The sequence below is a fragment of the Tauraco erythrolophus genome, chromosome 7 (genome assembly GCF_009769465.1).
Source record: "Tauraco erythrolophus isolate bTauEry1 chromosome 7, bTauEry1.pri, whole genome shotgun sequence".
Taxonomy (NCBI): Eukaryota; Metazoa; Chordata; class Aves; order Musophagiformes; family Musophagidae; genus Tauraco; species Tauraco erythrolophus.
In genome coordinates, this window is record NC_141471.1 from 41,184,637 (window position 1) to 41,198,134 (window position 13,498).

At 36.1% G+C, this 13,498-nt stretch overlaps 1 protein-coding gene across 2 annotated transcripts in view; it reads left to right on the top strand.

Annotated features, from left to right (window-relative positions):
- Positions 1 to 13,498, top strand: part of KCNH8 (potassium voltage-gated channel subfamily H member 8) — a 200,447-nt gene that overhangs the window by 66,221 nt on the left and 120,728 nt on the right. The window lies entirely within an intron of this gene.

Consider the following 13,498-nt stretch of genomic DNA (forward strand, 5'->3'; position numbering starts at 1 on the left):
AGCAACCCCTTAGACTTCAGTAAATTTCAAGTTGCACTGCCAAAGCTTTGTCTGCTATGATAGGGTATTTATAAGGACAATTTCATAGTCAAGATGAGTGAGCCATGGAAGAAAGCACCCTATGATGAACACTTATCAGCTTGTTTCATTTATATCACGCCCCCTTCAATGCACTTGTTCTGTGTTTACACTGCCATCATTCATGTGATCTTCAAACACCTGACACTAAGTGTGAGACACTGATAGGATTGCAACCACTCCAGTGCTACAGGAGCCTTCAGGTGTGCTTAAGGATCCATGGGCTCAATGGATCCACAAGAGCCTGTTGAGTATCACCTCATGTTTTATTATACATGTAGAATTTCTAGGCATATGTTTAGGTCACATGTTTTCCTCGTAGATCCTACTTATGTCTTTGCTAATGAAACATTTTCTGCTCAAATATTATTACTATTATATTAAATAGTTTTAAAAGTTATTTTCTAAAAGTAAAAGGTATGTATTGACAAGAAGATAGTTGGTGATTTAGGGTGCTAGGAGAAGGCAGCTTCACTTTCCCTGACTTATACAAAAGAGAGAGATGTTGCTTAGCTGGCTTGTGTTCGTGACTGCTATTTTTCACAGTATGAAATTTGGAAGTAATTCTGAAGATGCTGCTAAATGCTTCATCCTCTTGTGTTTCTGGGGAGGCTTGAGGAGGAAGGTGTGTTTGTTGGTTTTTAGCTTTTAGAAGAGATTCCCATAATACCTTGAGCTTGTGTTTCAGGTTACTGGAAGAAAGTAGTTTCAAATTTGTAAATCATGTCTGAATGTAGGGGAAAAAATGATTTTAATCCAGAAAGATAAGAGCTGTTTTTCTCCAAAATTGTATAGTGACAAGTGGGCACAGTAAAAAGAGATTTCAATGTAAGTAAATGAAATAAGTAAAGCTAACTTACTCATTTCACTGTCTTGGTCCTGAATGATAAAGTGTGATTCCTTTGCACTGTGAAGAGGTGCTTCAACCCTATAATAGGTATGATTAATGCAGGCAGAAAGAAATTACAGGCTAATTTGCTTATCAATGAAGTAGCTGAACCACAGATAAATAGATATAGAGAATTTTTTTAGGATAAAACAATTCCTACAATCCATGCTACTTGTATCCTTGTGTATAATTTGACTGGAAGCCATTCCAAGACATTTTCTGAGTATGAATATATTTCTTAGACAGACTGCCTATTATATTTTTCATTTTCATGTATTTCTGTACCATTGGGAAGCGAATGAATAGGTATTAAAATAACATGAGACTGTTGAATAAAAGCAAGATTTATTTTAAAATAGCGTTGTTTTTGCAACAGAGCTACTAAGTGTAGACACCAAATTTGGTAAATAGTCCATTTTAGCTAAATGCTTTGGCTCTGAGTTTTGGGTTGTTTTTTGGTGGTTTTTTTTTTTTCAGAAGAAAAATTGAACTTCTGAAGCAATTAGACTTACTCAACATTAGTGGGGAAAAAAAAAGTCTTTGTTGAAGAAAAATGTTGTAAAAATATTTTAAATGTAAGAACTTTGAAAATAATAACCCCAAAATGACTGTGTGGGTACCTTCAGGCTTACTTGATATTGAAAACAATTGTCAGTTGAGCTAGCACCCAGTGTAATGCCAGGAACATAGGTCAGTGGCAGACAAGTAACTAGCAATGTCTGGTTGTCATAGGTTTACTTTTCAATGTCCTGTTAGGACTTTAGGGAATCACAGTGAAACTAGGTATCTGGCTGAAGTCCGCTATTCAGAGGTACAGCCTTGCTCTGTAGTGCTTGCTACAAAACCAAATGAACACTTTCAGGGATAACTTCAGGGACAGAAGTTCAGCTTCAGGGATAATTCTGAGCTCACAGAATAGACTGAAATGTCCCTCAGCGTACTTCTTAAAAGCTTAATAATAAGTACAATTTTATGAGAAGAAATGACTATGAGGGAAATGGATGTATGAACACAATAACTTATTCTTGGTTCCTTCTGAATTTGATCTAAAATGTTGAAGCTAGAAATCTGTAATTAATCTTTTTTTTTTTTTTTTTTTTCCCAATTTGTGTCTCATCTTTAGGGAAATAAATTCAAGCTTCCAAAACTGACTATGGATTGATTTCTTAATTACCACATTTCTCAATATTTTGATTGTGATTTAAACTGAGTTTAAAACTGTTTAGTTTTTATCATTACATTAAATTGTTCATTCTAAACAAGTAGTGATTCAAGTTTGGGACTTAAAGCTCTCACTAGTTTTAATCTTAATTTAGTAAGTTTGAATATGGGGCCTTTCACAGTTACTTAACCATCATTTAAGAATTAACATAGCCCTTCTGCTCAGGAATTGTTAGTTAAAGGAATGATTGTTCTAACTAAAGCAACTCCAGCAACCCACATGCAATTTCATGGAAGTTCCAGACTACTTTGAGTTTACACTGCAGCAAGAACGGCATGCAAGGAGTTGAGTAAAATGAATTACCTATTTGTGGGATTAAACGTAGGATTTCATTGTCTTTGTCATTTGGGTTTGGATCTTAACAGAAGGATGATCTTCAACAGTTGTATTCTGACCAAACTAGAAAACAGTTCTCCAGGAATGTCTAGAAGTGTATAGGAACTTTCCTCTATATGTGTTCTCCTTTTGGCATTTTAACAAATCCTTAGAATTAGATAAACTGGCTGTATCTTCTCATCCAGGATATTTTCTGCCATGTTAGCACAGAGCAGTATTAGAGCTGTTCCAGCAGCAACAGCAGCTTCAGAGAGAGACATATTTTGAAAATCCCACTCAAAATACACTTTACGTCACAGTTTCAGTATTCGTTTTGGTTCCTCAGTCAGCTTCTAACTTTTTATTCATCAGAGTTATTTATTTTTTTTAAGACAAGCAGAAAAGAAAACTGTTAAAAGATAAATAATTTTATGATTGTTGCCTTCTTCAGAAAGTTTTAAAATTATATAGCTTAGGAGCTGATTTTAAAAAGGACTTTTTTTTCTCTTACTATTTCTACACTTTCTTCAAAACATCTGCAACAAATTAAGTTGTCAATTATGATAATGGAAATGCAAAGTAACTTTTTTTTTTAATTCAAGTGAGTTGTGAGAAAAAAGCTCACTCCCTGGATCTCTTTTTCACAGTAGTCTAAAAGCAAATAGACATGATGCTGAGGAACTACATTTAGACAAACGCTTCTCTTTCTTCCTGTCAGACCACAGCAGAAATTTATCAATAGCAATTATATGTAGTTAAATGAGGTCTTCACAATACCCCAAACTGAAGTATAAATAAGCAGTGGTGTTTTCCTTTTCTGTTACAGCTTAAGAGGATGCTAAAATAAGCCCTATAATCATTGACCTAACCCAGTCCAAGCTCTCCATTTTCAGCTGCTGATAAGGTCATACCTTGGTTTCCTTATGACCCAGTCAGACTCATTTCTTATGTCACAAAAATCAGTTTGCAGTGCTTAAAAAGAGGTCTGTTCTTACACACGCCCTCTTAAGACCTGCAGTAGTCCTACAACCTTTCTTCATTGCAATGAAATAGACATCTTTCTGTGTATGTGTAACTTGCGTGAAACACTATGTAATCAGTGATGGAGAGTTCTGATTTAGGGACATTTGAGAGCCTTCACCGCGGTGTCCGTTGTACCTGTGCACCCCAGCAACAGGGTTGTTTGTGCAGGTTTTTGTGGGCAATTAAAAATCCCTGCTGTAAAGGGACTGGAGTGAGTGGGTGTTGCTGGGACCACCATTACAAGTTGTCTTGAGACTTGGCTGCAAGCAGAATTTGCTTCATCTGTGATAGACCACGAGGACTCAAGGGACAGTTTGTTATCTTCTACATGTAAGCTCATTTAAACATTTTCTGAGGTATGTCTCAGGCATGTGCTTTGTAGTTCTTGGCCCCTAAAGATTTGGTAAATAACTTGTAAATTCAGGAATGTATGATATAGTTATTTTCTTAAATTTTTAATTTTAAGAGTCAGTAAGATTAAATCAAGGTATTTTGGCTCTTCTTATCAATGAAGGAAAATATGTGGTTTAATAACTCCGTATCCTTATGTGGAAGGTCAGGACCAAGGTATTATTTCAGATGAGTGGAATATGAGTGAGTCATATGAGAAAGTCAGAGCCTCTTACTAGGAACCATGAGGCAAAAGGCCATTTGAAGTCTGGATGTGACAGTGTTCTCACATGAGCAGCAATGACAGCCAGGCAAATGAAATAAGCCTCAAGCCTTAAGACATCATCTATAGCCATGTTTGCAGTTGAATAATGTGGCTACAGGATAACAAAGGCTTCATTACATTATTTGCAGTTAATATGTGAGTTGTGTTAAGCAAACAAAGCAAGCTTTTTTTAGATGATGAGTTTAATCTTATTTAAAATTATAGAAGAAGTAATTAATTATAAAGAAATTTAAGGACAATTAATTTCCTATAAAATGAAAGAAAATTACGTTTTCTTAAAGCTTTTCTTCTCTACAAAAGGTATTTTGCTTATTGCAGAAATGATATCCTTTTTTCCCAACAAGAAGTTTAAAAACCTATTTTTAATGGTTGTCCAAAAATATCCTGTAGCATTTTGAAAAACCAAAGTTGTATGTTATCTTTTTAATATAAACTGACCCTCTGCTTGAACTATCTCCTGAAATCCAACGTAAGGGTCTTTGTGAAATGTTAAGCCCAAAAGTTAGAGAAAAGGCATTTTTTTTAGAATTTTCTAGTATAAAAAAGAAAAAATTCTGTACAGAAACATCGATTTTTCTAGTGGCATCTAGTTACTACTGTAGAGGAAGTCTCTTGACAAGTTTTTTGGCAGGATAGTTCATAGCAACGTGACCTCACTGCTGCTCTGTCTTAAAAACATGGCCTAAAATCAGAAAGCTAAAAAGCTTTTGAGGTTGGTTTGCTCACATTATCTAAATTACAGGACAAAATACAGGAGGAGGGGAATAAAAAGAGCAAGTAACACTGAAAAATTAATCTGATGGTAATATCTAATTGCAATTACATGAGCCATAAACAAAAATTTATATTTTTATAAAAGCATCCTCTTTTTTATTTTTTATTTTTGGTTTTTTATTTTCTCTTTTTTTCTTTTTCTTTTTTTTTTTCTTCCCTTTCCCCCTTCCATATAGCTCATTAGGCATTAGGAAGTTTCACTGATCACGGAGAAATCTTTATTTTAAAAAGCGGTATAGTTCTGCATGTAGACAGAAGACATGTCCTTATTTTTCTCTGTTTCACAGAAGAGGGAATTTTTTTTGGCTTCGTTTCTCTCCAAATGCTTCATTTGATTGACCCATGGCCTCTGATGAAAGGTAACGTGTACCCTTGAAATGTGTAGACATTTTAGAGACAGCCTCAGCTTCTGCAGCAGAAGAGGAAGACGGGGCAGACTTCTGCTCCTCCAGCGAGCCCTGGCTTAAATTCTGCAGAGCCTTGGGTGAAGCAGTCAGCAAAAGCCTGCGAGGAGACAAAACATGGGGATGAACTTCAGTTAGAAGGAAAAAAAAAAAGGCAGTAAAATCCCCTGTGTGCAATGTGATACAAAACATCTGAGATCTTTTGCTGTGATTTAACGAGACTTCAACAAGACTACTGCTTACTAACTGACAGCACTGATACTTTGTTCTGATGGCACTTGTGGTGACGTTGGCTAACAACTTCTTTCAGTAGCAACATGATTTATTAAAAGCATAATTAACTGAGAAAAGATTTGTTCTCCTAGAAGCACATTGATATATAGTAAATAAATCTGTATGAGAGTTTCCTGCTGCTTACCACATTGCTACGAAGTGATGGGCCCTTCATTGCTTACAGATGCTTACAGAGTAGTGTTCCCACACGGGCACCCTGGGCTTCCAGCTGTGCTTAATATGAATGATTGTTAGTAATGCTGTATGCACTCTTTGTGGTTTTTTTTAAGATATATTCCATTATGCCACTTTTTACACATCCATTTTTAGGAACACATGTAGGTATTTATTTTGCAGTGGAATGTTGGTACTACATCAGACCGATCACTCTTTTAAAATTATCTCACCATCTCATGGCCACACGGAGGCTGCTGATGGGCTTACCTTTTATTTTCATGAGTTTTAAACCAAGCTTTAGCTAAAAGCTGACTTGTGTCCTCATGCTTCCCCATGAGTTAGGCTGTTCTTTAGTTAAAGAAAGATCAAAGCACCATTTCTCCTGATGCCTACCTGCCTCCCTTCTGCTGATGTTTCCTTGTTTTGTTCATGATCCTCAAATCCACATACTGGATCATTGTGCAGACTAATTGCCACCTCCTGTGCTGACAATTGCAATGAATTCTTGCGTTAGCTCCATCATTTTTGAAAGAGTGGCAGTAGACTCATGTTAGCACTGTCTGTTAAATTGGAATTGCAAAAGCAGTCTGATTTTTATAGAGTTAAATATTTAAAAGGTTAAAATCTACTACTTTCCAATTGTCAGTTACTATAATTCTCTTCAGTGGGCAGGCTCAGAATCATTTTATAGCATGTGCTCACACGAATTCGAGTGGTGAACAGGGAAGATTAATCCTGTCTACAGTGTTATGTAATTCCTCAGTGTGTGTTTCAAAACCCTTCTGTTAAAAATCTGACAGGATGGAGGTATCAATCCAGGTCTGCAACTCAACCCCAGGTCCCAGGTGTAGTCCCTTCCTTCCAAAAAGGGGCCAGTGGTATCATGTCAAGTGCAGGTTAAAGTTCTTGAATCTTGGGCTTGACAGAAAATCCTCAAACTTGCTGAAAACTGCCGGTTAATATTAACAGACAAAACTAAAATAATAGACAGGAACTATAGGGGCAGTGATATTCTTATTAAACAAAAAGCTTCTTGACCTAACCTTTTGGAAAAAGCAGTGGAAAATAAATTATCGGTTTCCAAAATGGAGCTTTGCAATGAATCCCCTCTTTCCCCATGTAATGTCTGTCGAAAGCTATATGAATAAGCATGAGGCTGCGACCAGCACCTCTCCCAGTGCAGGGTGACCTTCCATTCTGCACACTCCAGACCTTCTGTTTCTAGGGGCTGTCACTGCCGGAGGCACCAGAATCAGGGTCACAAAAATATCTTGCACAAAGATATTTTTATTTATATTGTTGTCACTTGTTATTTGAAATGGAAAACATGGAAAATTTTCTTTATAAGCGTAGTGGTCTGCATTGGTATTGCTGTGTTTTTGCTTACAGGAAATTTCATGTCATCTTTGAAGTTTCCTTTAAAGAGAATAAAATAATGAGCTTAAAAGCACAATAACGTCATTTGAAAACATGGTTTTGTTTAGATAAATGTGGGCTGCAACGCTTCCTGATGTAAAAATATCAGACACAATTTCAAAAAGATTAGGTAACTTATAGGCAGAAACTGAGAGAAATGAAAGAAAGTGTGTATAAAAACATATTTTTTCATATATATGTGTGTATATATGTAAATCTATATGCATACATATATATGTACATGTATATGAAAGATCATCCTGGCTTAAGAAAATTTCTTGCTTTTTTTACCAAGGGACAAAAGTACATCTCTCAGTAGACTGAGAAATCATATTTACTGCTGTGATTACATCTACATGTTGGATTAGAAGCTCTGAAAATCCAAAAGAAATAAGGACCGTAGGTTGTAAACAGTTTTAACAATAGATTTCAAAAATACAGTAATCAAGGGAAAGCAAACTTTGCTTATTTTGAGATTGCTCAACTCAAAACAATGAAAAAAACAGAATTGAGCTGAAGAAAGTACAGTCTAAACTGCTCAGGTATGACTATTTCTGAAACAGCCCATACAAAGATATTGAAGAAACAGTATTTTGGTTTGGTTTTTGTTGGGTTTGTTTTGTTAGTTTTTTTCCATTTTAACTATAGATATTGGATATTTATTTATATAATGAAACTGCCTCAGTTAGTACTTTCCCAGGAGTTAGCTGCCAAATGCTGAACGCCATGTACTATTATGACCATGATAGAGTAATGATCATTGGAGGTGGAGAAAAAGTAAGTTGCAGACTGATAATATTTATGAATCTGCCCTGAATCTTCTCACATTTAAACAGAATGCATTTCATTGACTTTACTGAATTTTTAGATAATCTTGTGTATTTTGCTAATTGTTTTAAATGTAACCTGTTAAACGTATTGCAGGAGTAAAGTATTTATCTCCTTAAATGCAGTTTTCTTTTCTAATCTGAATGAAGATAGGAAAAGAAAATTAGAACAGACAAAACAGAAGTAATACACATAGGATAATGTATGTCACATGGCTTTAACAGTCATTACTTAGCTTCTCTGCTTTTGTTCAATGAAAGCTCAAACGTAACTAGAGGATTTTGAAACAGAGTTTCATTAAGTAGGAAAGATAGTGGAGTTATAAAAGGAGTAACAGGGAAGCCGAGTAAGCAGCTGAAATACAGATGTGCTGGAGTTCATAAATTAGTTTGCATAAAATGTGCGCTGCAGACTTTACTGGACATTGCATAGAAAAAATGTAAAGAACGCTAAGGTTGGAAAAGTCACACACTCAAACTAGGAACTGCCATAACAGAGGCAGTCTGTGTCCACATAGTAATAAATGCAGACTTCGAGGTGGTGAGTTAAGCCGCTCTCTGCTTTACACACTGGCAGTTTGCAGGAGAGGCAAGGAGAGGATATTACTGTGCTGAAAAGTGTCTCCTCTTAGAACATCCTTTCCATGCTCTTCATCATGGCAGTGATGGCAGACAAAGATAGACATGCTGGGCAACATGACATATGAGTTACCTGGAAGTAGAGGGAACATAGTGTAGGTTGAAGTTGGGAACAGAAAAAGAGGTTGGAAATCATAGAATCGTAGAATGGTTTGGGTTGAAAGGGACCTTAAAGATCATCTAGTTCCAACCCCTCTGCCATGGGCAGGGACACCTTCCCCTAGATTGGGTTGCTCAAAGCAGGGATTTGTACATTCTCTGATGAGATGTGATAGATTTGAATAATTTCACTCCATAGCCTGTACAGAGTGATGCAGAGATATTTTAAATGAAAGTTTCTAAAACAGCTCTACAGGATTAATGCTTACCTACTTATTCATACTGAAATGCAATTTTTACTTTGTTATTAAGGTGTTTTATGTATCACCTTTCCTCTGCCAAGTTCTTGGGATATCACTGTATTCTAGTTTAAGATATTTTGGAATGGATTTACATTGAATGTTAAAAATTCTAGGGAGAGTTACATGCAGGATACAAGCATGATCTGTCGGCCATACTGAACTTGAGGAAACAAGTCCTTGAGCCGCCTTTACCATTCCTGTGAAAGTGTTAGCACAACCGTCACTGACCATATGCGCCAGTTACCTGGTAGCCTATATGTATTTTTGTTAGTTTTCTTGCAATATTGTCAGACCAAAGACTGTCACTGAGTATAGAACACAGACTGTCATCTACTGTAGCAGAATTCAATGAAAAAAATACTGATTTTTGTTAATACATACATATGATTTCTGCAGAGATGATGAAGAATGAGGTACTTATTTGCTTAAAGCAGCAAAACCTTGCATTAACTGTGTTAATTTACCATTATCAGAGTTGTGATATTTACAAGAGAAAAAGTACTCTAATTATAGCTATACTCTTTTTTTTTTTTTTCAGCTCCCTTCCCTTCTGTTTAGTTCAGTTTCAATTTTTTTTTAAAGCATTGTTTTCTTCTTTGCACTTTGCTCTCCTCAACAAAATGTTGACACCTTGTCAAAAGCACGGAACATTCAAAACCAAATGTTATCAGTGATGCTGGAATCTTTAAATAAGCTAATGAGAGTTTGGTTTCCCCAGGCAAAGTCTTTGGCATCCTGGTCTGTCAGTCTTGGAGTCTGCACTTTCTGCAGTGGAAAAGTGGAAATGATCAGGTTAAAACTTCTCTGGCAACGTCGTGTTTCCAGCAGCAGGTTTATTTTGCTAACAATAATTAACTCTGTAAATGAGACTGTGTTGTAATGCTGAAGATTCAGCATCAACTTTGGTGATAAGTTATTACAGTTATCTATATGAAAATATTTTTATCTTTGTCTTTTACATAATAAATCCCTGGAAATAGTGTAGTTATTTTTTAAAAAATTTCATTTGCATCTGCCTAAAAGATCATTTGTTTTATTAAGTCAAGCACTGAAACATAAAGAAATATGCCAGATTTATGATGTCTTGTGCAGCCTAATTCTGCCTTCTTATGCTTATATATAATGATAATTATTCATAGAATCATAGAATGGTTTGGGTTTGAAGTGACCTTCAAGATCATCTAGTTCCAACCCTTCTGCCATGGGCAGGAACACCTTCCACTAGATTAGATTGCTCAAAGCCTCATCCAGCCTGACCTTGAACACTTCGAAGGATGGGGCATCCACAACTTCTCTGGGCATCCTGTTCCAGTACAAGAGTGTTCCTTGAAGAGTGATTGTTCCTGTTCCTTGAATAGTGATTGTTTTGTGCCATGAGATTTATGTATCTAATATGCAAAACATTTATACTTGATTTTTTATTTTCAGGTACTTGGTTTCTTAGACTATGAAACATTACATTTAGTTAGTGTGATATGTTATGCGAAGATTCAGAGCTTTGTGAACGAGCTCTGCATCTTAATCCCTCTTCCTCTCACCACAGAGAGGTGGAGATAAATCAGGAATTTGTTCATCTGTTATTTCCTCCCCTTGAGTGATAGAAGGGGCAATACAAGCTGTCTCAGTGTCTGTCTGGAGAGTGGAGTGGCAAGCAAAGTCCTGAAGAAGTGAAAGTCTGGAAGTGGATATAACCACTGACAGCTGACACATGGCTGGGGGGGCGGGGGAAGACTTAAGCTTGTCTGCCTGGACAAAACTATTCCCAGGCTGTCTAGAGCAAAAGGAGAACATAGCTTTGCATCAGTATCACTGGTTCTAAGTAACTCATAAGAATATGTGTGGCTAAGAAGGTATTTACTGAAGAAAAGCTTCATGAAAATTTTAAGGAGATAAATGCAGAATTTAACTATTTTATTAAAGAGTTTACTAAGCTGGTTGTCAATAATCCCATTCCGTTTCTATATTATGATACTTTTACAATATCCAAATATCCACCAAATATTTCTGAGTATTTCATTGAGCATTGTCTGGGGTAGGCATGACTGAAGATTAAGTGAGTATTGTTGTACATTGAGTACACATAGCTCATCAATAGGGCTAACAGCTTGAATCTATTCCTCAGTTTAAGAAAGCCTTATTTTCTGGTGAAAGGAGTGCTTGCCTCTGAAGGCTATTGGCGTTTTGATGGCATGGTTTTGTATAAAATCTCCCTTTTAAATTCCTTGGTCTGTTGATCTTTTTTTTTATTTCAGTCTGGGGACAGACTTCAAGCTGTTGGAGCGAGGAAAGGTAGAAAGGGTGGTTGAGAAAGTGACCATAAAGCATGCTCTTTTTTATGTATATATAAAAGGTGGACCATAGCCAAATTACTTTGTGATAAGATTATGCTTCGTTTGGTCTCCTTTGTCCTTTCTACTGATGTGCTTATATAAGCCTTGAGGATATTAAAATAGGTTTTTGAAACTTCAGTTCATAATGCAAGAGAAAGATTAGACTCTTTGTCCAAGAATGCTGGCTTCGAGCAATAAAGAGATTCTGTATATAAATAAACCTCCAAAAGAAATTTCTCTGGTAGACGACTCTTGACAATACAGAAGACCTTTGTATGCACCATCTGAAGCAGGGAAGGAACTTCTGTCTCACAGATGAGTGCATTCAAGGGAACTGTAACAAAAGAGGGCACTACTTTTTTTGATGAGTAGGAAGTTCTTTTGGCTTGTAGAATTACATGATACTGGCTTTCAGTAAAAGCTGTGTAACGGATTGCATATATTTTTCCAAGGATACTCCTCAATAGTGTATGACAGCACACTTCTGTTCTTGATAGAATGCAAGCACATATTGACCTAGTCCTGACCTAAACTGGATTGTCTCATCCAGTCATGAAGAGTACTTCATATTCATTTGCTCCTTTGAGAGTAAAGGCAGAAAAACAAAAAAAAAAAAAACAAACCAACAAGCTCAACTTAGGACTTCTGAAGATTGAGTGTATAAGTAATGCCAAGACCAACAGCTCCACCATGCAGGGCACTAGCCTGGAACTCTTCAGGAGAGAAGTAGCCTGTGCATGTTTTGGACATGTGTTTTCTTTAGTGATGCACACCATTTTGCTTTGTTTAGTCAAAATATTTTCAGACATATATACAGGAGGAGGAGAATGAATACAGACAATGAGAGAAAGTATGATTGAAGAGAAACAGCAAATGACATTAAATGTTGACAGGATGTGGAACAATGTCAGTGACCAGGTTCACTTGCAAAGAATACAAATGCACTTTGATTATACAAAAGAGGAAATGTATTAAAACATGAAACATTAAATGGATTTTTCTCTATTTCTAATGATGAAACATGTCACAACAACTTCCCTAAACCTACAAATCTATAATTTCAGATAATATTAATAGTTGTGTTTCTTAGCATAACTGAATAAGGTGTTTGAACATGGCTGATGTTTACAACTTTTTTCCAGGAGCAGCCTTAATGACTAATTTGTGTGTGTGTGTGTAGAAAAGACATGAAACAATTGAAAAGAATAAGATATGTTTCTACTTCTGGAGGACACTACAACAGCTGTTTAAAAGAACATTGCTGCTAATGGTATTGTTTATAAGAAGTGACTTCTTGTCCAACTGAAACTACTGCTAGAACGTAGCCAGGCAGAATGTAAATTTCTAAGACAGAACTTGGCCAGTTTAAGAGTTATAACGATATTCTGTAGAGATCTGTGATTCTATTTTTAAGCAGGAAAGTAAAATTGTTTAATACTTCTCTTTGAATGAATCACTTTCGGTTGATAGGTTGGTGACTCGCTAACATTTCTGACAGTAACAGCATTCAATAGTTTTTCCCAGAAGTTTTGATAAAAGAGTCAAATCTGTACAAAAAAAAAATGAATTAAGGACAAAAAATTAAGATGGAAAAAAGAACAGAAGTATCTTATTTCTGACATCGGTTCTACCTTTTTTTAAAAGAGCGTCTTTGCTTGCTGTTTTTCAACCTCCAAATATGAATATTTGAACCCAATATAAAGCAAGTCTGCTTCTTCCCATAAATTTTCTCTCCTTCTCCAGTCTTCTTTTCTCCTATTCCAAATTCTCCCTGTCCCTTCTTTAAATACCTTAAGTGGAAGCATTACCTGGTGACCAAACCAATAATGTTACTCTCAAAGCTGCCTGTCTGCCTCTTGAAAGTTTGACTAGGATGGAGAGAACCAAATCAATTTCCTTTGGAGCATGCTTTTGGACCTTCAACTGTGGTAGCCCTTCAAAAGGAAGGCTACTGTTTCACCTCCCATGCTTGCCTACAGGCTTCAAAGTGTGGTCAGGGAACTTCCAGTTGAAAATTTAAATTAGAAAGGTGAATTGTGATTTTGGTGTGTTCA